This window comes from Pelodiscus sinensis, chromosome 3, assembly GCF_049634645.1.
Source record: "Pelodiscus sinensis isolate JC-2024 chromosome 3, ASM4963464v1, whole genome shotgun sequence".
NCBI classification, from domain to species: Eukaryota; Metazoa; Chordata; order Testudines; family Trionychidae; genus Pelodiscus; species Pelodiscus sinensis.
In genome coordinates, this window is record NC_134713.1 from 189,083,446 (window position 1) to 189,110,362 (window position 26,917).

At 43.4% G+C, this 26,917-nt stretch overlaps 1 long non-coding RNA gene across 1 annotated transcript; it reads right to left on the reverse strand.

Moving 5' to 3' along the window:
• Positions 1 to 1,523: 1,523 nt before the first annotated feature.
• Positions 1,524 to 26,017, reverse strand: LOC142827696 (uncharacterized). The gene is made up of 4 exons (XR_012902410.1): positions 25,916 to 26,017; positions 22,316 to 22,469; positions 14,192 to 14,332; positions 1,524 to 3,215 (listed from the first exon to the last, which is right to left on the reverse strand). It is a non-coding gene; the product is annotated as an uncharacterized LOC142827696 (long non-coding RNA).
• Between the last annotated feature and the right edge of the window lie 900 nt (positions 26,018 to 26,917).

The following is a 26,917-nucleotide window of genomic DNA, read 5'->3' on the forward strand; positions in this document are numbered from 1 at the left end:
AGAGGTGATGAGAGGCCAGCAGGGTGGTGGCGAAGCAGGGTAGGCTCCTGGAAGCTGCCAGCTTGGTCCTGGGAAGAGGCGGAGGGCTAGGTGGCAGTGGGTGGCTGGCTCATGCCATGCCAGGTGCAGGGTCTGCTGGCAGGCTTGCAACTGGCACAAGCACTGTAGCTGGACTGTGTGCCTTTAAGGGCTCCAGGGCCGGCAAAGTTTCCCTGGTTTGGCCCAGAGTGGCCACCAGGGCAACCTGGGACAAGCTAGCCTCCAACTAGTTCGAATTAAGTGGCTACACAGCCCTTAATTCGAACTACTTAATTCGAACTAGGCGTAGAATGAGGTTTACCTAGTTCGAATTAAGCGCGCCGATAGTTCGATTTAAATTTGAACTAGTGGTTTGTATGTGTAGCACCTATTAAAGTTAATTAGAACAATGAGGGTGGTCCTATAAATGACAATTGCTTCTCAGTGATGATGCTGGGCTTCCAGATGGGAAAAATATCAGCTATACTATGTTCATTCCCAACCCAACTCACATAAAATAATCAGATTGGTATTGATGAGGTCAGGCAGCGGTCACAAAAATGACACCGTTTCTTCTTTCCCAACATGTGTCTTGACATAGGCCTTTTGGTCAGAATGGTGGCATTTTGGGGAGTGACTTCTCTTAGGACTAGTCTGTACTAAAAAGTTTTGTGCTTTAATGACCTGGATAAGCAGCAAAGCTTCCCCGAGCATGGATACAGGTGTAGTAGTGTAAGGTGGCTTATATCGAAGTATGGGTAAACAAAACAAACAATTCCAGGGGTTTTCAAAGTTGGGTCGCGGGCCCACCCAGCGTAAGCCTCTGCTGGACCATAAGATGCTTTGTTTATATAAGAGTCCATAGACATGGAGTCTTGCAGCTCCCCTTGGCTGGAAACAGCCAAGGGGAGCTGCAGGAAGCAGTGTGGGCTGGGTGGGCCCGCAACCCAACTTTGAAACCCCCTGTCCTGTACTACTCCAAGGTACAAGGGATTACCCCCTTAAATTATACTGGTGGAATGCCACTCCTCTAACTAACATAGTTATATCAGAATAACCCCTCTAGTATAGACCAGGGCTTTGGTCCCTCAGCAAAGTATTTAATTAACCACACGCATTATTTTAAGGCCACATGTATCCTACAGCGTTGACTGACGTAGCCATGTTGTTCAGGAGTGTGAAGAAAAGTGATTTCTGACATGCAGGGGTGCCAGCAAAAGCCCCTTGTGCAGACAGTTACAAAATTTGTATCCATGTCCCCAAAAGTGAATCCCGGATATTCACATTGACATCTGTCGAGGCGGATGCCCACAGATATAAAGTAGATATCTGCAAATTTGCAGGGTTCTAGATACCAAATTTGTACCTGCATCTGCAACCATATGTATAAAAATGAGCCGTGGATATCTGCATCCACATCCATGGATGTTGATACTTATGTATATCCGCAGATTTTCAGGGTTCTAGTTATACCGGTAAAACTTTATTGTTGCTTATTTCACACTGAGGGCTGGAAAAAATGATATCAGCAAAAGAGTAATTTTGTCAGGATAAACTTCAATCCTATCGGAGGAATAATTTCCCAGAATAGCTATGCCACAAAATGTCCCTAGTATAAACATAGCTTAAGAATGCATGTCGCCCTGTTGAAGTCAATGGGTTCTATATTATTTATTTAGCATCTAAATACTGGAAATACATGTGCTACTGTAGCATCTAACTGCCCTACTCAAGGACCAGTGCCCTATAATGCCATGTGAAGAAGAGAACAATGGTAACCAAAGATGATGTGTTTTTAAATTAGGCATGTGCTTTTAACATCATATTGAATTGGGACCATCATAAATGCCAGTTTAATTAATCTGAATAAACTAGTCACTTGGGGCACATTATGACATAAGATTTTAAATCTTTTGAAAAAAAGCTGGGTAAAACTTTTAATCCGTTTCCTTATTCCCATCAAGAAGTGACTGTTCTCAAGTGCTGGTTTACAAAGCAGAATTTGACATGTTAAAAGATTACCACATCATATCTTTTAATCTATCTTCTCAGCCTTTCCTTTTATTAACTGTCATGGCTGCCTTGCATTTTCTGTGCTGTTCAGAAAGAAACCAGAACGGCTTGCCAATGTGCTTCTTATTTTGGGTTACTTTCAACTCTCTACGAAAGTTCATGCTTTCTTCTCTAGCCAGTGTCAGTTATTTCTCGGAAGCGGTTCCAATTTTCATTCAGTATGAAGCAAAATTAATCCACTGCCTCAAAACCACTACAAGTATCTATATTGTTCAAGCGCATTGTTTTGCTTATGAAAAGGAATTCATTGGGCCCACAGAGTCTCTGAGTCTCTTCTTCTCCCCAACAGGAACTTTTAAACATTGATCTTTTTAGCTCTGGCCAGCTGGCTAGTTTGTATTGTATTTTCCTTCACATTGTGCCATGTTTCTTCCAGCCATAACCCTTCAGCAAGCCTGCTGCAGCCATTGGATTGCTACATGTAATCCTGAAAAGGGTAAAATCATGAGCAGCCTTTGTTTATTTATGAGACTGTCTTGCCAGACAAATGTCAATTGATTATCATAGTTATGAATTACAACACTTATCTTTTATGCTGCAGTTTCTAGTTGCCCTGCTTATGCACAGTATGCAAGTAATAGAAATGCCAATATGAAAAACGGGGTCAGATTTGCAAACAGCTTTCAGCACAGAGGGTGCTAGCCATAAGTGTCTCAATGGGAGATGCCGGGTACTGAGCACTGATGGGAATCTGACCCTTATTTACAGATCTAGCTAGGAACAGAGCTCTTTTGAAAATCAAGCGCTCTCTATATAGATAGTTCTGTCACCAAAACTGTGTCTCTTTCCATTAACAATATTTTTCTGTAATCTTAGAAACATTTCCGAATGACTCAGTTTTCACAGAAGGACTTAAAAAGGAAATTAACCATTTTCTACCACTCTCTGCAAATGAATTTTCATTAGAAGCAGAGAAATGGGTAGATTCCAATGTAGGGTTTGCAGCTGATCGAAAATACTGATATACACTCTAAGGGCAAACATCTCTCATCCATCAGATATCTACGGCAACAAAATCCAATTGCTTCAGCACAGGTGAACTGCAAAGAAGAAGGCTGTTCAGAGCCTCTTGTTCTTCCATCCTTCTCCAGCATACACACATCAGACACAAATCATAAGGAGACCTGATTGAAAAGTAGGAAAATAACTGAATTTTGAAATTGTTTCCATTCCACTGACTTCAATAATGACCAGTTTAACACCCCCCAACATTGCCTCCTTTTCTTTTCCCCATTCTGCAACATCACAAAGTTTCTCCAACTTTGGAAAATTGACAAAGCATCAAGATGAAAAATGAATTTTGATTTGAATCCCATGAAGATTTCTATGTATTAGATGATGCATTACATTAGGGCACCTATAGCTTTGGATTGGTGTCTTTATTTTGCATCTAAAAAAATAAACCTTGGAACTCTACCACTGTTGCTTCCTGAGATGAGGACATTTCGAAGAGTTAGAATGGGAAAAGGGTAAATTAAACAAGGAAAAAGGAGATCTAAATCTAAATCTAATTACCTATTGCAGTTAGTAGCAAAATAGAAGAGGAGGAAAGGACAGAATGGGGAAAAATCTGGTTTCTCATACGCAGCTCTATTTTTTTTAATGTGTCCACAAATCCGTTAGACACAATCAAACCCATGGAAAATAACTGTATTTATGAGAACAATTTGCCATACCCATATTCCACCTTAAAATATTTTGAATACATAGTGGCTACGTCTACACTGGCATGATTTTCCAAAAATGCTTTTAACGGAAAAGTTTTCCGTTAAAAGCATTTTCGGAAAAAGCTCGTCTAGATTGGCAGGATGCTTTTTCCGGAAAAACACTTTTTGCGGAAAAGCATCCGTGCCAATCTAGACGCGCTTTTCTGCAAAAAAGCCCCGATCGCCATTTTCGCAATCGAGGCTTTTTTGTGGAAAAGAAATATCTGCTGTCTACACTGGCCCTTTTCCGGAACAGTTTTCCGGAAAAAGACTTTTGCCCGAACTGGAGCAGCATAGTTTTTCCGGAAAAGCACTGATGATTTTACATTAGATCGTCAGAGCTTTTCCAGAAATTCAAGGGGTCAGTGTAGACAGCTGGCAAGTTATTCCGGAAAAGCGGCTGATTTTCCGGAATAACTGACCAGTGTAGACACAGCCAGTGAGACAGGAGTCACCAGGTGGCATTGTTATATATACTCATAAAAGATCTTTTCTTACGTGTGCAAGCCCTATTCGTTATTCGAGGACATGCTTCATCATTAGTTTTGTGGTGATATTTCATGGGGAGCTCTTGCAACAAGGAGGAGGGCTTGCTCTAGCTTAATCTCTCTCTAATGAGAGTCAATACTTAGGACCTGGGCATTGGTATAATGGCTGAGATTGCTGACAAACAGCCAGTCTGCCTGTTGTACGACCACCTTGGTTCAAAGACTGATGAATATGGTGTAAATAGAAGACGTTACAGTGAGAAAATACCCAGACTCCTTGCCACTGATTTCTCCTCTGATCAAAACTGACCAGCGAAGCCTTGACATTTTGCTACAACTTGGCAGAGGGGAGATGTGAAAAATGAACTCTATAAATTCATGTCTGAGACATGTAACATTGTTTTTGTCAGTGTTGTCTTCAAGTCGTCATTGTCAAGTCTTAGTCAAGTCTCAAGTCACTACAGTTCAAGTCTCAAGTCAATTCTCGAGTCCCTAAAGTCATTTCGAGTCAAGTCCCAAGTTGAGTCTCAAGTCTTAATTTAAAAAATGTCAAGTCATTTTTGTACAAGCCATCAATACCAGCATTTTCAGACAATTTTTTCACCAAGTTGATTTAACAAAATTAGCAAGTCTCAAATCGAGTCTCAAGTCACAAACAATGAACCCAAGTCGAGTCTCAAGTCGAGTCACCTAGGCGACTAAAGTCAGACTCGAGTTCAAGTCATGGGACTCGAGTCAACAACTCTGGTTTTTGTAAGGCAAGATATTTTTGTTTAAAAAAAAAGAGAAAAAACTAAACTACCTAAAACGCAAGAACTACAATTTTAAACCATAAATATTTCTGCTGTTTACCACTTCTCAACCCACCTAGTTACTCTTTCATCACTTCTTTTCCCCATTTCACATTCTATTCCTTCCTCTAATAAGGGGATTTGTACTATTCCACCTTCGGCTGCCTTATCAGTGAAACTGCTCCCTAGTGGAAGGATTGTTAATGAGTAACCCTGTAGCTGAGAAGCATCATTACCAAGATGAATGACTTCTTCATGTTAGTACTTGAGGAGCTCTGTTAGAAAAAGGGACTGAGTACAACTTTCTGTAATGTTGGAGATATTTTGGTGTGGATTTTTGAAGTTTGAAGAGCATGATAACAAATCCCCAAGGGCTACACTGATTTCTACTAGCTGAAGATCCAACCCATTATACAAATTTAGAGGAATATTTTGATGGTTATAGCTTGACTGGCAAATGGAACAGGTCAGTAGGCCTGTTTTTTTAATGACTGCCTTAAACACGCAAGGCAATTATACGCCTAAGTGGTAACATAGGCCATGATAGAAATGTTCACTAGTATGTGGACATGTTTAGCAGTATTCATGTTCGCTGTCTCCCCTGTGTTGCTCCTATTCATTTGGTCCTCTCTGTTGGTGTGCTCTGTGAAGAAAACGACAGGTGAAGTCACCCAACTTTTGTGGAAGCTAAGAGGATGACTTGGAAGATCCACTGCTCTAACAAGTCACTGGATACCTGTGCTATGATGTTGTTTAGTCAGTTTTAATGTTGCTTTTACCAACACAATGTCCATTTCTCCTTTCTCTGGGGGACACAGAGGGTATTTCTGCACTGCAATTAAAAACTCTTGTCTGGCCTATGCCAACTGACTCCGTCTTGTAGGGTTCAGGCGAGAGGGCTGTTTAATTGCAGTGTGTATGTTCTATCTTGGGCTCCAGTCCATGCTCTGACACCGTCCCTCCTCACCCAGGCTCCAGCACAAACCAGAACATCCAAACTGCATTTAAACAGCCCCTGAACCTAATGAATCTGAGATTGCTGGTGTAGGGTTTTTAACTGCAACATAGATGTGCCATAAAGGAAATTCTACTAGTCATCAACCTGTCGCTTGCCTTCCATTTTCATCTAACATTGCTGGAGATGTGCTGTGCTCGACAGATTCCAGCTTGGTTTTTAGTCTGTCCACACTTCTGTGTTGCTCTGCATTAATGATTGGTGACGGGACAGTCTCAAAGTTGGAAAGGCTGGTTTGAACTAGTACCCATATGGTGGAAATCAGTGTTTTTCAATCTCAAGGTATGAAGCTTTTTGCAATAGGCAAATTTATGCTTCTGCCACTGATTAGGCCTCGCTTTGATGGCTAAAGGTTCTGGCATCCTCACAGGATGTAAATATTTAATGTGCACAATGTGTCCCTAGAATCTGGTCTCATCCATGAAGGCTATGACAAGGCAAGTAAGGGTAATGTTTGCCATTCACAGGCAAAAAAAGCTTTAGAAACAGACTGCAATAAGAAACTGCTGAGCTGGAATTCATATGTCAATCCTACACCATCAGAAGAGGTTAAAATAGAGGCATGGCATGGTTCTCCCATTACAGTGGTTAATTTCTTCTTTAGGCATTCCCACCTCATCACTGTTGGAGGTGAACCACATCCACTCTGATTTAATTAGCCTTCTGCTAAATCAGAGAATAAAGTGATTACAAATGATGAAAAAAACCAATAATTCTTACATTTCATTCAGGGTTTTAGGTAGTCTTAAGAGTGAGACACAAATTATTGATACAATTTATGAAGGCAATAGTCCTCTTTCTCTGTCACTCAGTAACAAGCTTTATCCTCCAGCTGCAGGTATTCAGACACCGTGGCCCACTGTATTTCCTTGTATTTCTTTCCATCTTAGCCCTTGTCCCAAAAGCATTAGTTTTGCAACAGTGGCTGGAACTGGACTTTGAGGCTGGAAGACAAAGTTGTGAGGAGGTTAATATGATCCAGCTGCGACCAGGCCTGTCCCACCAGAGTCCTGGGTAATTCCATTCTTTGAAGGACACCATTGTGGCAATCTCATTCTTGACTCTCAAGCCCTTAGCACCAGAATCTCTTAGCACCAGAAGTCCTGAAGCTAAAAGAGGTTTTATGAGCTGTCCTCAAATGGAACATTCCGATCTTGCTACTAATGCCTTCAGCAGTCAGGATCTTTTGTGTCTATATATCACTGAGATGGTCCCTCTGGGCTCCCATACAAAAACCAGTGGGGGAGCACTTTAACTTCCCTGGACACAGCTACTGACTTGCAAGTTGCCATTCTCAAAAACTTCAGAAACAGACTGCAGTGATAAACTGCTGAGCTGGAATTCATAGGTCAAAAGAGGTTAAAATAGAAACATGGAATGGCCCTCTCATTGCAATAGAATAAACTTTAAAAACAGCAAATGGTCTGGTAGCACTTTATAGACTAACAAAACATGTTGATGGTATCATGAGCTTTCGTGGGCATAGCCCACTTCTTCAGATGACCCTGCACACACTAACTTGGCTATCCCTGAAGCTTCATTGCAATAGGTAATTTCCCCTTCAGATACTCTCTCCTCACCACTTTTGGACATGAACCACTTCCACTCTGATTTAATTAGCACTGATGTCCCACTCCTATCTCTGTACCCTTTCCTTTTTCTTTTCTTTTCTCTTCCAGCATCTGAAAAAGTGAATTCTATCTCACGAATGCTTATGTCCTCATAAATGTGTTCGTTTTTAAAGTGCCACCTGACTCCTTGTTGTTTTTGTTGAAACAGACTAACACGGCTACCTCTCTGAGACATCTTTGTTATTCCTGGACATCCTCGGGTATTTTTAGCTGACTGTTTGTGTCTTTGGGAGCATCTACACTGCACTTTTATTTCGAGATAACTAACGTTATTTTGAAATAAGAATGTGAGCATTTACCCAGCCATGCTGTTATTTCAAAATAATTTTGAAATAACGGATGGCTTATTCCAAAATCTGTAAATCTCATTCTACAAGGAATAACGCCTATTCCAAAACAGCTATTTCGAAATAAGGCAAGTGTAGATGCTCCACTGCTGCTATTTCGAAATAGCCCTGCACCAGGGCCATTCTAAGTTATTCCTCCCCAGTGCTTCTTGGGGTTATAACAGGGCTGGTCTTACCATGAGGTGAACTGAGGTGGCCACCTCAGGTGCCAGATTTGGGGGGGGGGAGGGGGGGCGCCACTAGGACCCAGAGTGTAGAAAATTGTGTCTGCTGCTGGTGCATATGCATTCTTTCTGCTCTAGAGGCACAGAGATGGGGGAGTGCTGTGCTGGAGGAAGGAGGGCACAAGAGACATAACAGGCAGGCAGGAGAAAAGGTGGCATGGGGGTGTCATTTGAGCTCCCCACCTCAGGTGTCAAAATGCTGTGGGCAAGCCCTGGGTTCTAAATTAAGATAGCATGTCTACATTAGGGAAGCCTGCCTCAGACTAATTTTGAGGCTTCCCTGCCATGTAGTGGTATGTCTAGACTGCATCCCTCTGTCTGCAGAGGGACGCAGATTAGGCAGGTCGACATTGCAAATGAAGCAGGAGGCATAAGGGATCTGTCAAAAAAGTTTTTTTTCTTGACAGATCCCCCTCTAGACTGCCGCTTTTTGCCGACAAAGTGTTCACCACATTAGATTCAAAGAGATCCGTCTAGGTATCAGCTTATGGCCTAATAAAATTGCTAGTCTTTAAGGTGCCACTGGATTCCTTGTTTTTGCTGAAACAGACTAACACGGCTACTTCTGGAAGCTATCACTATAAGGCACATTTTCTAATTCTTTAATCCTGCTGGTGGTTCTTCTCAGAAACATCTCCAATTTGTCAGCATCCTTCTTGAATTGTGGGCACTAGAACTGGGCATAGTATTCCAGAAGCAGTTACACCAATGCCAAGCACAGAGGTGAAATGGGCGCTTTGCTCCTATCCAAGATTCCCCCGTTTATGCATCCCATGTTTGAATTAGCTCTTGGGTACACAGGATCGCTCTGGGATAGATGTTTAGTGGTTATCCACCATAGTCCCCGATTCCTGTTTAGAATCATATCACTGCTTCCCAGGCCAGAGTCCCCCATCCTATAAATATGGCCTCCATTCTTTGTTCCTAGATGTGCACATTCATATTTAGCTGTATTAAAATGCATGTTTGCTTGTGCCCAGTTTACCAAGCAATCCACATCACTCTGAACTAATGACATGTCTTCCTCGCTATTTACCACCCTCACACCCTCATTTCTTTGTGTCATCTGCAAACTTTATCACCAATTTATTTTATATTTTCTTCCAGGTCATTGACAAAAATGCTTAAGAGCACAGGGCTAAGAGCTGATCCCTGAGGGTGTATCTACACAGCAGGGCTTAACTCGAAATAAGATACGCAAATTGGGCTACATAAATTACTTAGCTTATTGCAAAATTGGGAACAGCTACACAGCACCTATTTTGAAATAGAGTACTCTTCCTCCCACTTCCCTTACTCCTCCTACAATGAGGGTTACAGGAGTCAGAAGTCCTCCAGCTTGACAGTATTTCAAAACAACTGCCTGCTGTGTAGATGTGGACTAAGTTATTTTGAAATAACATTGCTGTGTAGACATACCCCAAGAAACCCCACTGTAAACACGCCAGCATGGTGATGATTTCCTGCTTACAGTTACATTTTGGCTACGTCTAGACGGGCCCCGATTATGAAATAGCCATGCTAATTTCCAACTTTGGAATAGGGAAATCCGCGGGGGATTTAAATATCCCCTGCGGGATTTAAATAAACATGTCCGCCGCTTTTTTTCCCGCTTGGGGAAAAGCCGGGAAAAAGCATCTAGACTGGCGCGATCCTCCGGAATAAAGCCCTTTTCTGGAGGATCTCTTTTTCCCCCCGCAGATTTCCCTATTCCAAAGTTGGAAATTAGCATGGCTATTTCGTAATCAGGGCCAGTCTAGACGTAGCCTTTGTGTCTTATCAGTTAGCCAATTTTTAATCTGTTTAATGTGTGCCACTGTAATCACCACTGGGTAGATTTGAATCTGGGATCTCAGTATCGGAGCTTCTATAGCTTGAGCTATAAAGCCAGTTGGCTTGCAGTCTATGCTGTAGAGCACCCTTGTTCTTATTGCTTGCTGCCAGTGGTCTAAATGCTACTACATGGGACAGTGAACCACATTAGGGCTATGTCTAGATGGCACTGTTAAATTGGAAAAAGATACTGATATCTTTTTCTGATTTACTGTCGAAAGAGGCTTTTTCAAAATTTGGTGCGTTTACACGGTGCCAAATTTCGGAAAAAAAGTGCTCTTTTGAGCCATCCCTTATTCCTCGTACAACAAAGTTTACAGGGCTTGAGAAAGAGCTCGTCCGCTTGTTCCAAATGTTTTCCAAAAAAGCGGATGCATTCCTTGGACACAGCATTGCTTTTCCAGGATACCAGAGGTATCCCCCCAAAAAATGCAGTCTAGACATAGCTTTAGTGTGTGGGCTACACCAACACTTTACCTTTACCATCATTGCCTCATTCTTCCATTGCTTAAATTTTTTTAGTTACCTTCACTTCCCATCTAAAAACTAGATTCATTTTTTTGAACCCTGTTAATATTATTCTTTAAAAGGTTTGAAAGCATCAATTGCAATCCTCCTTTTAAGGTGCCCTTTTAAAATCAACTTTCCATAGTGATGAAACAATTCAGAAAATTTGGTTTGATTGTATGTATCTACCTGGGGAGGCAGCTGCTTGAGTATCTATGATATTTAACTTCTTTAGGCAAACTTGTTCTATTACAGAGGTCCCATTGTACAAGAACAACAAGGGCATTTTCTGAGCCATGCAGCAAAGCACAGTGCTTATCTGAGATTAGATTCTCTCCTTTTATCTCTCTAATGGGTTCCTATCTGTTCTTATAGTGGGAATACTTCATTGCTGGGTCTCAGAGTGTGACAGTGTCACAGCCAATAGCTCTGATGATGAATGAAGTGTAAACAAATCTGTGCTTCATGTGACACATCACACCCATAATGCATTATCCAATAACATGGTCACAGCCAAAGGAAAGGCATGCCTTAGTTTAGACACAGAAACTTGCATTTAATAGAGGTTCTCAAAGGTGACTAGTGATTTTGTGTGTGTCAGTTTTTGGAAGCTTGACTCAAGATCCTTTAAAGAGATGGGAATAGAAAATAATCAGAGCTTTCCTACCAAAATCTGATGGAAAAAGTGGAAAGCGGATCTGATAGACCTATCCTAGATTTCCACAATTTCAACTTGCTGCATTACTACTTCTGGATCTTTGACAAAGTGAACTCGACTAGGCAACCAAGGGAGATAACAATAGTGCCCGGATCCTGAACTTAAGAGAGCATCTGCAAAGACAGGGTAGGATATCCATTTTGTGGACTTACCATTAGCATGAAACCCAAGCATCCCACAGTGACTTATGAGGTAATATCAAATGACGCACACACACACAAAAAGACAACTTTATTAGGATCCCTGATGATCTGGATGGATAGCAACTGATGTCGGTAGTGTCAAGTTTTAGAGAGGTCGCCATGTTAGTCTGTTTCATTAAAAACAACAAGGAGTCCTGTGGCACCTTAAAGACTAACAAATTTATTGGGGCATCAGCCTCCTCATTGTTATCTGTAGTGCCTTTCACCAGAGGAATAGCTCATCTTTGTAGAGCTCTTTGAAGAACTAGAGAGCTGTATGCAGTGAGTGCTAAATATTATTATCTGAAAGCACTTTATAAAAACTCACTAATTAAGTCCATGGTAGGTTGTATTATCTCAATTTCACAAATGACTAACCTGTGAGGGCACAGAGATGCTAAGTGACTAGTTTGTGGTCAGACTGTGTGAATCCCAGAGCTAGGAATAGAAACTAGGAGATTTGAGTCCCTGTCCAGCAGTCTAACCATCTTTTCATAGATTTGTTGTTAATTTTTTCTGGATCTATTCTGAATATAGCTCACAACCTCTGTGGACCATTACTTTTAACTAGCTTTAACTTGAGGAATGAAGAAATCTCTAAAGGCATTCTGAAGCAGATGGCTTTCAATTTTTGTAACTGAAAAATCCCAACTCGTAACCTTTGAGTGCCCACTAATTGAAAAATTGCTTTTGTGGTTCCCCAGAGCCCCCCAAACAGGACTGGAGATTTTGACATGAGACAACCCCAGTGGACAGCTCTAAAAGTGGAGAAATGACAAACCACAAGGCTTGAATTTTCAGCTCTCACTTAATTCACAGCAAATTTCTATTAAAAGGAAAAAAAATCCTTCAGTAGGTTCCACACCTTGGGTGCATCTAGACTGCAGGGGTTTTTCGGAAAAACGGCCATTTTTCGGAAAAAACTTCACTTACCTCTGCACTGGTATTGCGTTCTTTTGAAAGAAAATCAAAAGAATGCAGGGATTTTTCTGACATTGGTAAACCTCTTTCTACGAGCAAGAATGCCTTTTCCTAAAGAGCTCTTTCGGAAAAAGGTATGTGTGGATGCAGAAGAGGGAGTTCTTTCAAAAGAGGAGGAAAGAGGAAAAAGCACAGGTGCCCTGCTGGCCACTCCATCCACAGTAATCACAGGTTAAATGCAAGAGAGCATCCATTCAGTGTGGATGCTATCTTTTGAAAAAGCAGATCACTTTTTTGACACACTTTGGCAGTGTAGGCGCTCTCTTTCGGAAGAAGTTTTTTCCGAAGATTTCTTCCAGAAAAGCTTTTTCTGAAAGAAGCCTGCCGTCTAGACATACCCCTTGAAGGCCTTAAATAAGAGAGGTTTGAAGGCACAATTGCTCAGGGATGAAATAAAATGTGGTTTTGATGGTGAATCTGGGATTGTCATGACTAATTTGTGCTTTTTTGTATGTCAGTTAAGCTTTCTCTGGGGCAGATTTTTTGCATGTTCAGGACTTATAATTGGGTAAGACATCAACTTTCATTTTAGGCACTTATGTGAGAGCCAGAGTTCCCAAAGTGCTCTGAATCCAACAGCTCTGACTGCTCAACTTCTGGCCAAATTTTCAAAAGGTCTAATTTCCCAATAAGACACCGGAATGAACCCAATTTTCAGAAATGACCAGTCAGTGCTTGGCAGCACTTATGGAAAACACTGGAACTAAGGGCTTTGAGCATTTTTTACAATCTGGCCATCTCAGGTTGCAGCTAAGTTCATAGGTGGCTAAATGACCACTGAATAGACCTGGCTGTTTTGGGTTTTTTTTCAAATTGCAGGTCAACTAAAATTGTTGATACAATTGGATTGAATTAGATGAAGAGTTTCATCATCCCCAAACTGAAATATTTTACTTTGACATTTTGAATTTTTTTTCTATTTTCATTTTGAAAGTTTTCCTTTGAAAATTAGTTAGATTGAAATTTTTAAAAAAGGATTAAAAAATTGTAAAGCCAGGGGAGGAAACTTTTGGTTTGTTTGGGGTTTTTTGGTTTTTGTTTTAAGTTTCTGAGAGGCCATGTCTTCAATAAGCAAAAGATCGATGCTGCAATCAATCTTTCAGAGGTCAATTTAGCATGTCTAGTTAAGACTTGCTAAATCAAATTCAGAGGGCACTCTCTTTGGCGGCCAGTACTCCTGGTCTTGCGAAGAGTAAGGGAAGTCAAAGGGAGCATTTGCTCCTGTTGGCCTCCTGCTGTGGGGATGGCAGGGAAACTCAACACAATGGAATTAATTATTCAATTAACGTAACTAACATAGCCAGAGTTGTGTATCTTGATTCTACTTTCCCCTTTAGTGTAGACCTTTCCTGAGAAACTAAAATTTTGTCCATTTGGACTGACCCAAATCAATTTTTTTTCAACCAGCCAATTATTTGCCTACCTTTAGGGCTGATTCCTTTTTAAAATCTCGCACTGTGGATCTCGGTTTACCTGCCTATAAAAGACACTATAGGAAATACCTGCCTCGAACAACCATGATGAGATTTCAGTAGTGAACATTTGTAGAGCATGCAGACCTTGCAATGAAAAAACCCTGTAAAATTCCAGGGTTATTACGTACTTAGGGTGTGAGACAATGAAAAATCAAAGGCTTCCCTCTCTCCCCCCACACACACCCAGGAGACTTAATCTTACCATCTTCAGGTACTAGTAGTGTTATGTGATGGCACTCAGGGACTGTTTAGGACAGAAAATTGAAGAAACTATATCTTCTCATAGCTCCAAATGTTCATCTCGGTGCATTTCAGCCTGCGTTCCCCCTTCACCTCAAAAATCCTGAAATGGAAAGGAAAAAGAGTTCTGACAACTGCCTAATGAGAGGCCTCATGTAATAGTTTTCACTTACAAGGTGTACAGTGGGAAATAATTGATCTGAGTTGTCTCCAATGTTCCTGGCTGCTGTTCCTGCCGTCCAGGAGATATTTTTACATCCATTTATGGAAAAAAATTAGCAAATACATTTTAAAAAGCCTTTATCGAGATATACGATGAACTTGCACAACTAAATTATTAAAAGCAGACATACCAGGTTTTTGGTTTGGGTTTTATTAGGCTGAGGAACATGCAAGCATTAAAATATTTGTTCACGATCACCGACTTCAAGATGATTTTAAATAGTTAATCTCGCCACCTTCTACCAAACACAATTGTATTTCCAAATAATGCATCTTCCTTATATTGCATTGGATCCTCCCGGTTTGTGTTGCAAGAAAAGGGCAAACTCCACACGCGTTGTAAAGAGATACAATGCCATGAAAGTAGCAGTGAAGTAGCTGTAGTGAGTAAAGGAAAGTAGAGTTGGTTCAGCTTATTTTTTATTGTGTTATTTATTAAGGGTGAGGCAGTTTAAGCTGCCTACAGTATTTAGAAACCCAAATTCCATTGAAAAAAATCTCACCCTAAATGTCATGGCGGACTGAATCACAGAGGCTGTGTCTAGACTACATGCCTCTGTCGGCAGAGGCATGTAAATTAGACAGATCAGCAAAGGCAAATGAAGCCGCGATTTAAATGATCGCGGCTTCATTTACATTTACATGGCTGCCGCGCTGAGCCGACAAACAGCTGATCAGCTGTTTGTCGGCTCAGCGCGGCAGCCATGTAAATGTAAATGAAGCCGCGATCATTTAAATCGCGGCTTCATTTACCTTTGCTGAACAAACAAATCTACATGCCTCTGCCGACAGAGGCATGTAGTGTAGACGTACCCAGAGAGTTGTAAAAATGACTCAGCATTGTTACTTGATCTTTAGTAATACTAAAATTTATAGAGGACCTATCCCTGCAATAGCTGGGCAAACTTTGTGTAGTTAAATGGAAATCTGTAAACACGCCAACCAAAGGGCTTTCTTCTGCAATACTTTCATCCTCAAGGAGCCCTTTTCATATTCACTGACAGGAAAAAGCAAAATCACTATGAGTATTCTCAGTCGTGTGCTGGTTATTCCTGTACCAATGTAGCATATAGCAATTTTAAAGCTGCCCTGAAGGACGCTTTTTTATTCTGTGTTTGTACCTAGCACAGTGGAATTCTGTTCCAGGATGGGAGCTTGTAGGTGCTATGGAAATACACATTAATATTAAAGGAGTAGAGTAGTTCAGACTAGTTGTGGGGTGGAAGGGCTGGGTCCCTCGCAATGCCTTGCTGTTGTAGCTCTCACCTGAGCTGCTCACAAACAGCCTGTCAGCATGCAGGTCACAGCCTGGCTCTTCTTACCACCGCTTTTCAGTAGCATTGCTGGCCAAATTTCAGGTCAGAATCTGCTCCCAAGGTCCAACAGCAACTTTCATTTGTCTTCTTAGGTGAAATGAGGGAGAAGCATGGGGGGAGAACACTTGGGGTGCTTTTGCCCCTCACTTTTATAGTTCTGTCACCCCTTGAACTGCATTTTCCTGAGGGTGAACCCTAGGCAAAGTTCTTTCAAGCAGGAAGCAAGGAGACTTGGTGTCTGGTGGAAAGCAGTGTTGTGTTGTTTCTTTTTTCCTGTGTATGCTGAAATGCTGATTTTCGGGGTCCCCTCTTGCTGTCTGAGGATTCTGTTCACAGCTTATACACAAATTCAAGTAAACACACATCCTATTGCTTAAAAACAACCCACTTGACCAGTTCTATCTATCTGGGGCTACATTAGCTTGAACATGTGCCTTTAACAACCTAGAGGGGAATTTCATAACTTTTCCCATGACTTTACTACATATATGTCACCATGATAACATGGACCATTGACTTATATGTTCGATACCTCACAAAGCGTATTTTGTGCAAAGATTATTACTATCACGGGTAGGGCGTGAATACAGGGGTGCATTCCATCAGAGGGGCAGCTATGGATTTGCCCACTGTGGAGGGTTCATAAGCCATATCTAGCTCTTTCTATCCAGGTGCAGGGGGCATCTTGGGGCTGGCTGAGAGGGGCACTGAGACCATGAGAGGGGTGGGTCTCAGACCGATCCTGAACATCTACACTACAGTTTTATTATCTTGCCTGTGCCCTGCCAGCCCGACTCAGCTGACCAAGGCTGTGCTGTGGGTATTTTGTCGCAGTGGAGACCTAAGATAAATGAGTGGAGTCCATAAGGCATGGTGCGACGACTCAGAATGTTCTGGGCTTAAACACAGAAGCAGGACTGGGAGCAAGGTTTTACCTGTCATGGGGTAGAAGCTGAGAATTTGTGGTTCCATGCTCCTTATTCCTGGGTACAATAAATCCATTCGCATGATCCTCTGCTGTCTCCTAAGCCCCCATGAGTGCAGTTGGGATAGGCGTGTCATGAGTGGTGAGAACATGGTGTGCTGCCAAGTGATCTTCTGGAAAAACAACCGATTTCGTTAGCACTGGCCAATGGAGCCATTTCCCTGCTCTGGGGAGAGCAGAGTAAAGGCACAGTGCCACCTGCTGGCTAGAAAGTGTAGTTGACCACAATTTACACTGGCAATTCAAGTGAAATGAGTGCTGTCATTTTCAATCTACAAGCTACACAGATTCATAGACGTTAAGGCCAGAAGGTGACATTAGATCATCTACTCTGACCTCCTGCATGTCACAAACCATTAGCTTTCACTCCGTTGCCCCTGCACTAAACCCAAGAACTGCTGTGTGACTAAAACTTGACTCCAGACAGACAAATCCCCAAAACGCTTCTAACGCATGCAGGAAGATCTTCAATCTCATTGGACACTTTTGAGAAACAATTCTGCCTGCATGGCACATACGCCCAACTTTTCTCTTCTCTCCCAATTTGTTATTGACACTGACAGACATATAAACATTGGAGCTGTCTCTTTAAAGAGTTTAGATTCTCCTATAGCTTATTTCCCACTTGAAATTACAACTCTTACGCTTTCTGATGCTATGGAAAAATGTCTTAAATAAAGAAATACAAATTCTGTTAAATAAAGGAGTCAAAGCTTAAGCAGATTCTCACTGTTAATTTGAGTCTATGTTTATTGAGAAAATATTTTGGATAATGTGAAACATTTACACAGCATTTTACAAATGCAGGAACCAAACTTGCAGATTTGCTCACATGAGTAGTCTTGTTTTGAACCACAGCATTAATATTTACATAGTGAGATTACTTGCATGAGTAAGGAACTGCATGCCTAAGCCCTCTGGTAAGATCTATTGTGGAACATGCCTTTCACAAAGCGTTTAGGATCTAATTATCCCATTTCAGATCAGTGGCTGAGCTGGAAAAAAATGGGGTTGGGTTGAACAAAATCTTTTGTTCATCCCCAAAGAAAGATTTCATTTCATTTTCCTCTCTCTGTAAATAGATAACATTTCAGTAAAATTGGGGGGGGGGGGGGAGGGAAGCATTTTGAAGCCAAAAAAAGGGTTCACACAAAAAATGTCAGCCCCTGCTAATACTCATCTGTGGTTTTGATTGCTGTGTTTTTGCTCTCTTCTGTTTTTCTCAGTGGCAGAAAGCTGGGAAACCCAAATCACACCAAGATCTCGTTATTCAAATGTGTTCGTTATTATTGAAAGGGGAAAATAGAGAAGTAGAGATTCTGGCATGTGGAAGCAAAATGGTTCCAAAAGAGTATGTTTTTCAGAGATTTTCCAGGAAACAACAGATTATTCTGTCCAGGTGCTGAGCAACCCAGAGAGATGCTGAACTTCCACGGAAGAAAATGGACCTCAAAGACACTTAGCTCTTTTCAGGAGCAGGCTTTTGTGTTGGGCTCAGCTTTCCTGTGGAATGAAGTTAGTCTGTGGGAGGTCCCTTCTGACTGACATTCCAATGCTGTAATTGCTTGGGAACAAGTAGTGTCACTGTATTTATAATTGACGTTCTCTTGCTTGCGTCCTCCAGGGCATGTTTTGCTGTAGAACAGCCATTTAGCTTCAGTGAGTTGATCAAATAAAATATAAACAGTCTGTTTATCTCAGTGAGGAACTTTATGGTTTCTATATTCATGGCTGAGAAATGATCCCCGAAGTGTTAAGGCCTAATACTTTTCTTTACTAGGTTGTTCCACCTCTTCCCTCCCTGCCCGATTTTCTCCATGAACAATGTTTACTTTCCTAAAACATAAAATACGTAATTAAAGCTGCCTAGAAAATGGGTTTCCCTGTTCAAGGCAGCTGAACAGGGAAACGTCTTCAGAAAGCAGTAGCAAGCTACAGTGCCTGTAGTGGGCCGGGCAGCTCGATTTCTGTTGGGGCTTGCCTGCCGAGCACCCTGCCACAGGGCTTCGCACTACATATGGCAATACCGACGTTTTTCATAAATTCATGTTGGTTTTGCCCCATTATTTCAGCTTTTCACAAGTACTTAATTTAAAAAAAATCAAGGCTTTGTTTTGACGCTTTTGAAACATTTTCCCCCCTTTTTAATTAAAAATGACTCTTGCTTCGAAACAACTTTTAATATGGATGAAAAGATATCGAAACCATTTAGAAATGGTCCTGGGATGGGTTGAACCTGGCTTTTCGACGCCTCCTGCTGGAGGCCCTGCAGTCCCACCATCCCACTCTAAGGAGGGAATTTTAGATATGGGTCCTCTGGCTATTGTGATGCAGCCTCCCTGAGCAGGCCTAATCAGAGCCTGGGAAGCTCAAATAAAAGGAACAGCTCAGTTCCTGGCTGGGGCCCAACGGGGCAAGGATCAGTGCTCCACTCTGTCTATAGAAAGCTCCATGGACTAAGTTAGCTAAACCTGACAGCTGAGACCTGGAGTGGTGGGTGGGTGCAGGTCCCCCCACCAAAGTTCTGGAGTGGCCTAAACCTCAGATAAAGGACACAGTTAGTTTAAAAGCCCGGGAAAAGGAGTTAGATTTAAAGGGGTCAGAGACAGAGGTGAGGGTCTTAGTGAGGCTAGATGGACAGTCCCGGTGGGACTCCTTACCATGCCCTGAGAAAGGGATAAGTTTCCTTTAAAAGCCTGAAGAGAGGGCTGGATGGCTGAAGAGAGAAGGTGCCCTCAAGAAGGAGGGCCTGGTTCCAGCTTGGTACTGGGATTGGAAGGCTTTTTTTGTTTGTTTGTGCTCTGGACTTGAACACCCTGGAAGGCTTGATCCCTGTTAGGCCACGTGACTTGGCTGGAGGGCTGAGCTATTGAGAGCCCGAGGTCAACAACCCACAGGGAGATGCTTGGGGCAAGAAAGCATGCAGCATCACCCTCCGCTGGCAGGCGGCGCTCCTGAGAGGTGGGTGGCCCTGCCACTACACCAGATAAAAAGGACACGTTTCAGTTGTGATGAAATCACACAGTGTGTATGCCCCGAAGTGCTGGAGGACTCCAAAAATGCACTTTGTGCCTAGCTGTTCTCAGCACCTCAGCTTGGAGTCCCCAGGTCTTCAAACAGGCCCTGAGGGCATGCGGGGCTCAGCATCCGGGAGTCCTATTAAAACCAGGATTTGTCCCGTGATGAGGAGATTTGCTCTGCTGTTGTGACAATAACCTGAGCCAACAACCTCATTGCACCCCCCCCAGCCAGCCAGCATTTCCAGCACAGCAGGGTGTTAAATTATTCCCGAAGTTGCTGTGTTTGGCGGCCATGTTACGGGCATAGAGTCACAGATTCCCTACCTAGAAGGGACCTTGTGATCGTCGGTTCTCAGGTCCTCCCCGCCAATCAGCTCCCATCCTTTGCCACTTCCTTTGTGCCCCACCCACCTGCTCCTGCCACTTCCTGTTTTACTCTTCTCAGTCATAGCTTCCCAGCTTCTCTATTCCCCCAGCATCTGTCTCCTCCTGTCTCCAGAGCCCCTTAAATTCTCTCTTTTCTTGAATGCTAAAAGGCGGCAGAAAAGAGCAATAGCTGCTGCCGCAGAGTAAAGATGGGCACAGATTCTGAATCTTCTCCCCTGCTAGCTCAGCCATGTCCTCCCTTTCTCCCAGGGGCGGTGCATTATATGGGCCCATGGTGCCTGGGCACCAGGAATGTTCCTGGTCTGGGGCACAGCACTAGAAAAGTTGGGGGCCAGGTCTCTTGCCAAGCCCTGCCTGCTGCCTGTGCATGGTCCCCCCTACCCCAGTGTGTCCCCTGGCCACCAGCTGGCCCCAGGCAATTTAAATGGCCCACGGAGCCCTGCAGCCACTACAGGCAGTGCAGCAAGGTGAGAGTGGCACATTGCTGCAGCCCCTGCATGGGGATGTGAGTCTCCATGTGGGGCTGCCAACATGTCTCTGTGACCCCTGCATCGGGAGAGGGGAGGTGTCTCTGTTCAAGGCTGCCAGCATGCCTCTGTGGTTCTTGGGCTGAGGGTGTGTATGTTTCCACATGCTGCCCCAGCTCCAAGAGCTCCTGCGGCCAAGAGGAGCTGCGGGGGCTGATGTCTCTGGGATTTCTGTAGCCAATCACTGGCAAGAAGGGCAGAAGTGGTTTCTATATGTATTGCAAACTAATTATATGATGGTATCCCTCACCCCCCAGCCCTGCTTGCCACTGGTCTCCTTGGACTGTAAGGGTGTGTCTAGACTACATGCCTCCGTCGACGGAGGCATGTAGATTAGACAGATCCGCAGAGGGAAATGAAGCCGCGATTTAAATAATCGCGGCTTCATTTCAATTTAAATGGCTGCCCCGCTCTGCCGATCAGCTGTTTGTCGGCAGATCGGGGCAGTCTGGACGTGCCGCGATTGACAAAGAAGCCTTTGTCGACTGGCGCAGGTATGCCTCGTGAAACCAGGTTTACCTGCGCCGATTGACAAAGGCTTCTTTGTCGACCACGGCGCATCCAGACTGCCCCGATCTGCCGAAAAACAGCTGATCGGCAGAGCGGGGCAGCCATTTAAATTGAAATGAAGCTGCGATTATTTAAATTGTGGCTTCACTTCCCTCTGCCGATCTGTCTAATCTACATGCCTCCGTCGACGGAGGCATGTAGTCTAGACACACCCTAAGCTGTTTAAGACAAGTCCGGAGGGTTGCCATGTTAGTCTGTAACTTTAAAAGCAGCAAGAAGCCCGGTTCACCTTAGAGACTAACACATGTAGAGGATCAAGAGCATTTGTGGGTAAGACCCACGTCACCCTACTCACCTGATGAAGTGGATTTTACCCATGAAAGCTCATGATCCTATATATTTGTTAGTTACTATGGTGCCACAGGACTGCTTGTTGTCTTTAAGGCAAGGACAGTCTCTTTGGCTTTGTTTGTACAGTGCCTAGCATACCTAATCCTGCTTGTAACCTCTAGACACTTTAACTATTATTAATCAGAATACTCTAGCACAGGTAGGTTCCTTGGTTTTTGGAAGGCTGACAGCTCGAAAGCAGAGATAACTTTTGATCAACCCCACTGTGATGCCTGTAAGTATCAGAGATGGATGATACCTGGCTGAATTTAGGGGAAAATCCTTGGGATTTTGCAGAGCAGTAAAGAACGCCTGGGAAAACTGACCTACATGTGGTCTTAATCATTTCAGTGGATAACCTCTACATTACCCTTTAAAAGGTCATCTGATAAACATCAACACTGGGCTTTTCTCACAAACCCAACACCTACGCTTGCCTCAGGCTACCGTAATACAGCATGGGAAGTTAAATTAGAAGCATATATTTGGTAATAGCACCTCTGAGAGGGAGCCTTCAAAAGACTGTGCCCCCATTAAAGGATTAGAAGACTAACATACATATCAGCAAATCCACTCTATCCAAAAAGAAACAGAACATGAGACTGGGATCAGCATTTTGTTCTGATTAGTTGCTTTGATCGATGTTAATTTCTTTATTACTTTTTATTGCTGCAAAACTACCATTGGGGAATACTATAAAGATAGGCTTGGAAAATACTGTAAAATTACCTTAATGGAGTACTGGTCTAAAGTCTTTGTATCGTGGCCCATTGGCAAACTTTTCGGGATGTGTGTCATTGATTAAGGTACAAAAGAAACATTTCTTCTTTGAGGAGCTGACGGTTATGTTTGAAACTGCCTGTAATACTTGCCGTAGGCAGCCCTGAAAAGTAAAAAAAAACAAAAAAACCCTCAGAATGAGGCTGTTAAACATTTCTAGAAATATATTGGTTCATTATTTTTAAAAATTAGCAGGCTAATAAGACTGGGAATATAATGCAGAGGTAATAATGAGATGTGGCTTTTGTTACTGTAAATAAGTAAACTTTTTGGCTACAGCATTTTCCTTGTTAAAGTAAGCCCTTCTGATTTTTCTTCTGGGTTTATAGTTAGGGTTATCAGCCTGTAGATTATGATTAGAAGAGAAATAGGGTGGATTGTTTAAGCAATAAGGATGGAGGCAAAGGGCATTTCCTATGGATTAATGACTGGCTGGGAAACTGGAAAGCTCGAGGTGAAAGAAATTCTCTGTACCAAGGTCATTGTTGCTAGGACTTTTTCCCCCTTAAACTGGAAAAAGAAATCAAGGGTGGTTTTTTTTGTTTTTGTCTTTTTGTCTTTTGTCTACCAACCTGATCTTGCACCTGAGCCCATAGCAGTGGAAACCAACAGGATTTGTTCACAGATGTTATGAGGACTTTGACTTAGACCATAGTTTGTCAGGCATGGTCTTATTATGTTGGCCTTCTGCAGATACTCAGGAAAGTGATCGTATAGTAAAACTCCAGTTGTCCGGAATCCAGTGCTCCGGCACTCCTGATAGTCCGGCACCAGCTGGAACCCAGAAGTGCTCCAGCCAGCTGGACAATTGGAGCTTCCCAAAGTCCGCTGCTGCTGAAACCGACCAGCGGCTGACTTGGGGAAGCCGGGTGCAGAGCAGCTGGAGTGCTGCCGGGTTGGTCCCACAGTGCCGCTCAGGTGAGGGGCGGCGCTACGGGACCAACCCAACAGCACCCAACTGCTCTGCCCCCGGCTTCCCCAAGTCAGCCGCTGGTCAGTTTCAGCAATGGTGGACTTGGGGAAGCCGGGAGCAGAGCAGCTGGGGTGCTGCTGGGTTGGTCCTGCAGCGCCACCCTCTCCCACACTGCACAGTTCCCCGCCGACCCTCCACCTCCACCTCCACCCCAGGCCCCTCATAGCCCCTTTCCGGTACTCCGGCATGTCTGATAATCCAGCACCCCCTGGGTCCTAAAGGTGCTGGATTATCGGAAGTTTACTGTACAAAGTGTTTTTCCCACATTCTATTTGTCCAGATCACAAGTCAAAAGACTTTTTTCTAAGTGCCTGCTCTGCAAACTTCGCCTGTCGGCTGGAGAGCAAGCTGAGTTCTTTCTGCCTCTGAAGTCCACACGCAGTTTCTGTGCTTGGGACATTGGCGAGTGAGGTAGAAAAAAACAGGGCTTATTGTTCCCTAGCTGTATTGGCTTTGATGTGTTAACAGTGTCCTATGCAGAGAGAGATCCTGGCTACTTTTCTGCCTCACTTCATGGAGCATGCAACATGATGGATCCCTTCCCTATGACATGACCTACAATGGTCAGTCCCTCACTGTCTCCACCTGCTTCACATGTTTTTCTCACTTTCATGAAAGAGGAGCATGTCCAGACATAGTTCTAACCTCACTTCTCCTGTGACATTTGCCCCAAAGTTGTCCACCTCCCTTAGCTCCTTCTTCAAGAATGAGCAAGTGCAAGTACAGACCAAGTACTGAAAGTGGCAGGAGCAGATGGAACCCTACTGAAAATCTTTTGAGTTCCCAACCTTAGTAATACTTACTCCTGCCATTTGCTGAGAGGACTAATAAAAGAAAGGATGTATGGCAGGAATGGTACCTCCAGAAAGCTACCATGCAAGGACACCTTTGTTTCTGATTTTTCTCAGTGACCGACTCTTACCCATATGGCAGCTTCAGCTCCCCACTGCAGATTTCTGGCAGAGCTAATGGGTTCTGAGTACAAGTTGGACCTCCCTGGTCCGGCATCCCAGGACCTGTGCGGTCCCAAATGAGGGAGTTTGCTGGACCAAGGGAGGTCAAGGCTCCCCTCCTAGCTGATAGCCCCACTCCTGCAATGAGGTTTACCACCTAATTCAAATTAGGGGCTTTAAATCGGAATCCCGTTTCATTGCTACGTGTATACGTGGGCAGTTACTTCAGGCTAGTCAATTTCTAAAATGGCGACCGGCCGGGAACATGCAAATCAAGCACGGGATATTTAAATCCCGGGCTTGATTTGCAATTCTGGTCACCCTCACTAGATCGATCTAGGGGGCTAGTGTAGACGTGCCCTAACAGAAGTCATCTCCCAGTCTTTCCAATAGCATACGAAACAACACGTTCAAATAACAGCGCCCACAATAGAAGCAAAGCTAACTCTCCTGGCCTGTGCACATCCTGCTGCAAGTGACCTTTTCCAAATGAACCCTTTCTGGAGGCACCAGAGAACTGGCATAGTTCAGACATGTCTATGGATGGTGCTGTTGTGTGCTGTACGTTTGTGCTACCTTGCTGTCATCACAGCAGGAAACTACTAATTATCAGCACAGTTATTACTGAAACATTTTTCCTTACATTACATAAATAGGATACTATTTATTGACCCAGTGGCTAGAATGCTAGGCTAGGGCTCTGGAGGCCTGCTTTCTGAATCTAGCACTGTGCTGCTGAGTGATGTGTGGCAAGTCATTGTGCCTCTGTGTGCCTCAGTTTCCCCATTTGTAAAATGCAAAATGTGATACCTTATTTATGAAGCACTTTAATTTGCTGGACACAAGCTAGACACTATTATTGTTAACCACCCATTATCCCTTTTATAAACCTGGCCCTCAATGCAGAGATTGTAACGAGATGAAATCTTTTTTCTAATGAAAAGCCTTCTAATTAGTAACATGGCTTATGCATGTGCTCATACATTGAGCTGGGTGAAATGTTTTGGGGGAATAGTTCATTTGCCAAAAAACACAGTTTTGGTTCATCCAACTCTGTTTACAAGTGTGACACAATTAGTTTCAGCTGGGAAAACCCTTTTTTTCAGGCTACTGAACATATATGCAAACAGCTCCCTTTGTGACCTCGAGTCTAGCGGTTTGGACACTTGCCTGGGTCGTGAGAGACCCTGGCTTGAATCCCTCCTGTGGAGTAGAAACTTGTAGTCAGCACACCCCCGATGAGCATCTTAGCCACCGGGCGAAAGGCAAGTCTTTGCTCAGTTTCTCCTGCGGAAGCTGTTTCATAGTGTGCCAGTACTTCTGTATCCAGTGGGCCACAGAATCAGACAGAGAGAAGATTTAAATCCATCTCTCCCAAGGGAGTGGCATAATCACCAGGCAACAGAATTTTTTCTTGTTGTCCTAATGAGTATTTCCACAAAGTGGTACAACTTCAGAATCAGAGAGCGAGCCACATCCCAGCCAAGGGCCCCAACTAGGGAGTCTGCTGGCCTGAAGCAGGCTTTCTGATTTACTGACAAATTCTGAACAGTGCTGGAGCCAACCCAAATTATTTCTCTGACTTTTCGCTTTGCTGGCTGAACTGAAAAATCTGTTACTCACTCAGCTGGACTCATGAAGCATCTGTGAAAGGGGAGTTACCGGCTTTCAAAATTCATTTTTTTCTGATGAGAGTTTATGCAAAATATGTTTTGTTCTTCGGAGGGCTGAAAATGCTGTGGGTAAACTTTGTGACGGTGTCATTTCCAAGAGGAATGATTGGCCACAAGAGTCAGATGGTTTTTGTTCTGCTCCTTGATTGGCTTAGCCTACCTGAGGTGGTCAGAAAGATTAGTTGAAGTGGGTTTGATACATTGCTCAGAAGAACTATCTCTACACAGCAGCATTATTTCAGAATAACTGTAATTATCCCAAAATAACAAAGAGCATATCTACATGGCAAGCCATTATTTTGAAATAGTGTCGAGCTGAGGACTTCTTACTCCAACTCCTGTAATGCTCATTTTATGAGGAGTAAGGGAAGGTGGAGGAAGAGTGTTCTTCCTTTGACTTCCTGCTGTGTAGGCAGAGCCAAAAGCCAAATTAAGTTATTTAGACTTCAGCTGCACAATTGACGTAACTCAAGTTGAGTAGCTTAATGAGACTTTTGCCCTGCTGTGTCAACGTGCCCAAGGTGTGGTTCAGTTTAGTGGACTCTGCTTAAATCACTGAGGAAAAAACCCTGATTTGGGCATCTCCTGGGCTTTGTGATGCTCCCTGCTAAAAATATGAGGGCATGGCTGCTTATTATCCAGGCGGAGGAGAGCTCAGAGAGAGGGGAGGGAGGTAATAGGAGGAGGAGGAGAGAGAGAGAGAGAGAGAGAGAGAGACGGAGCGAGAGACAGGAGGCTCAGGAGAGAAGACCGACGTGGAGGAGAGACCTGAAAATCCCATCTTATGATGGGCTAATTGGCTAGTCATATAGGGTATGTCTATACTACCCTCCTAATTCGAACTAGGAGGGTAATGTAGGCATACCGCACTTGCAAATGAAGCCCGGGATTTGAATTTCCCGGGCTTCATTTGCATAAGCCGGGCGCCGCCATTTTTAAATGCCGGCCGGTT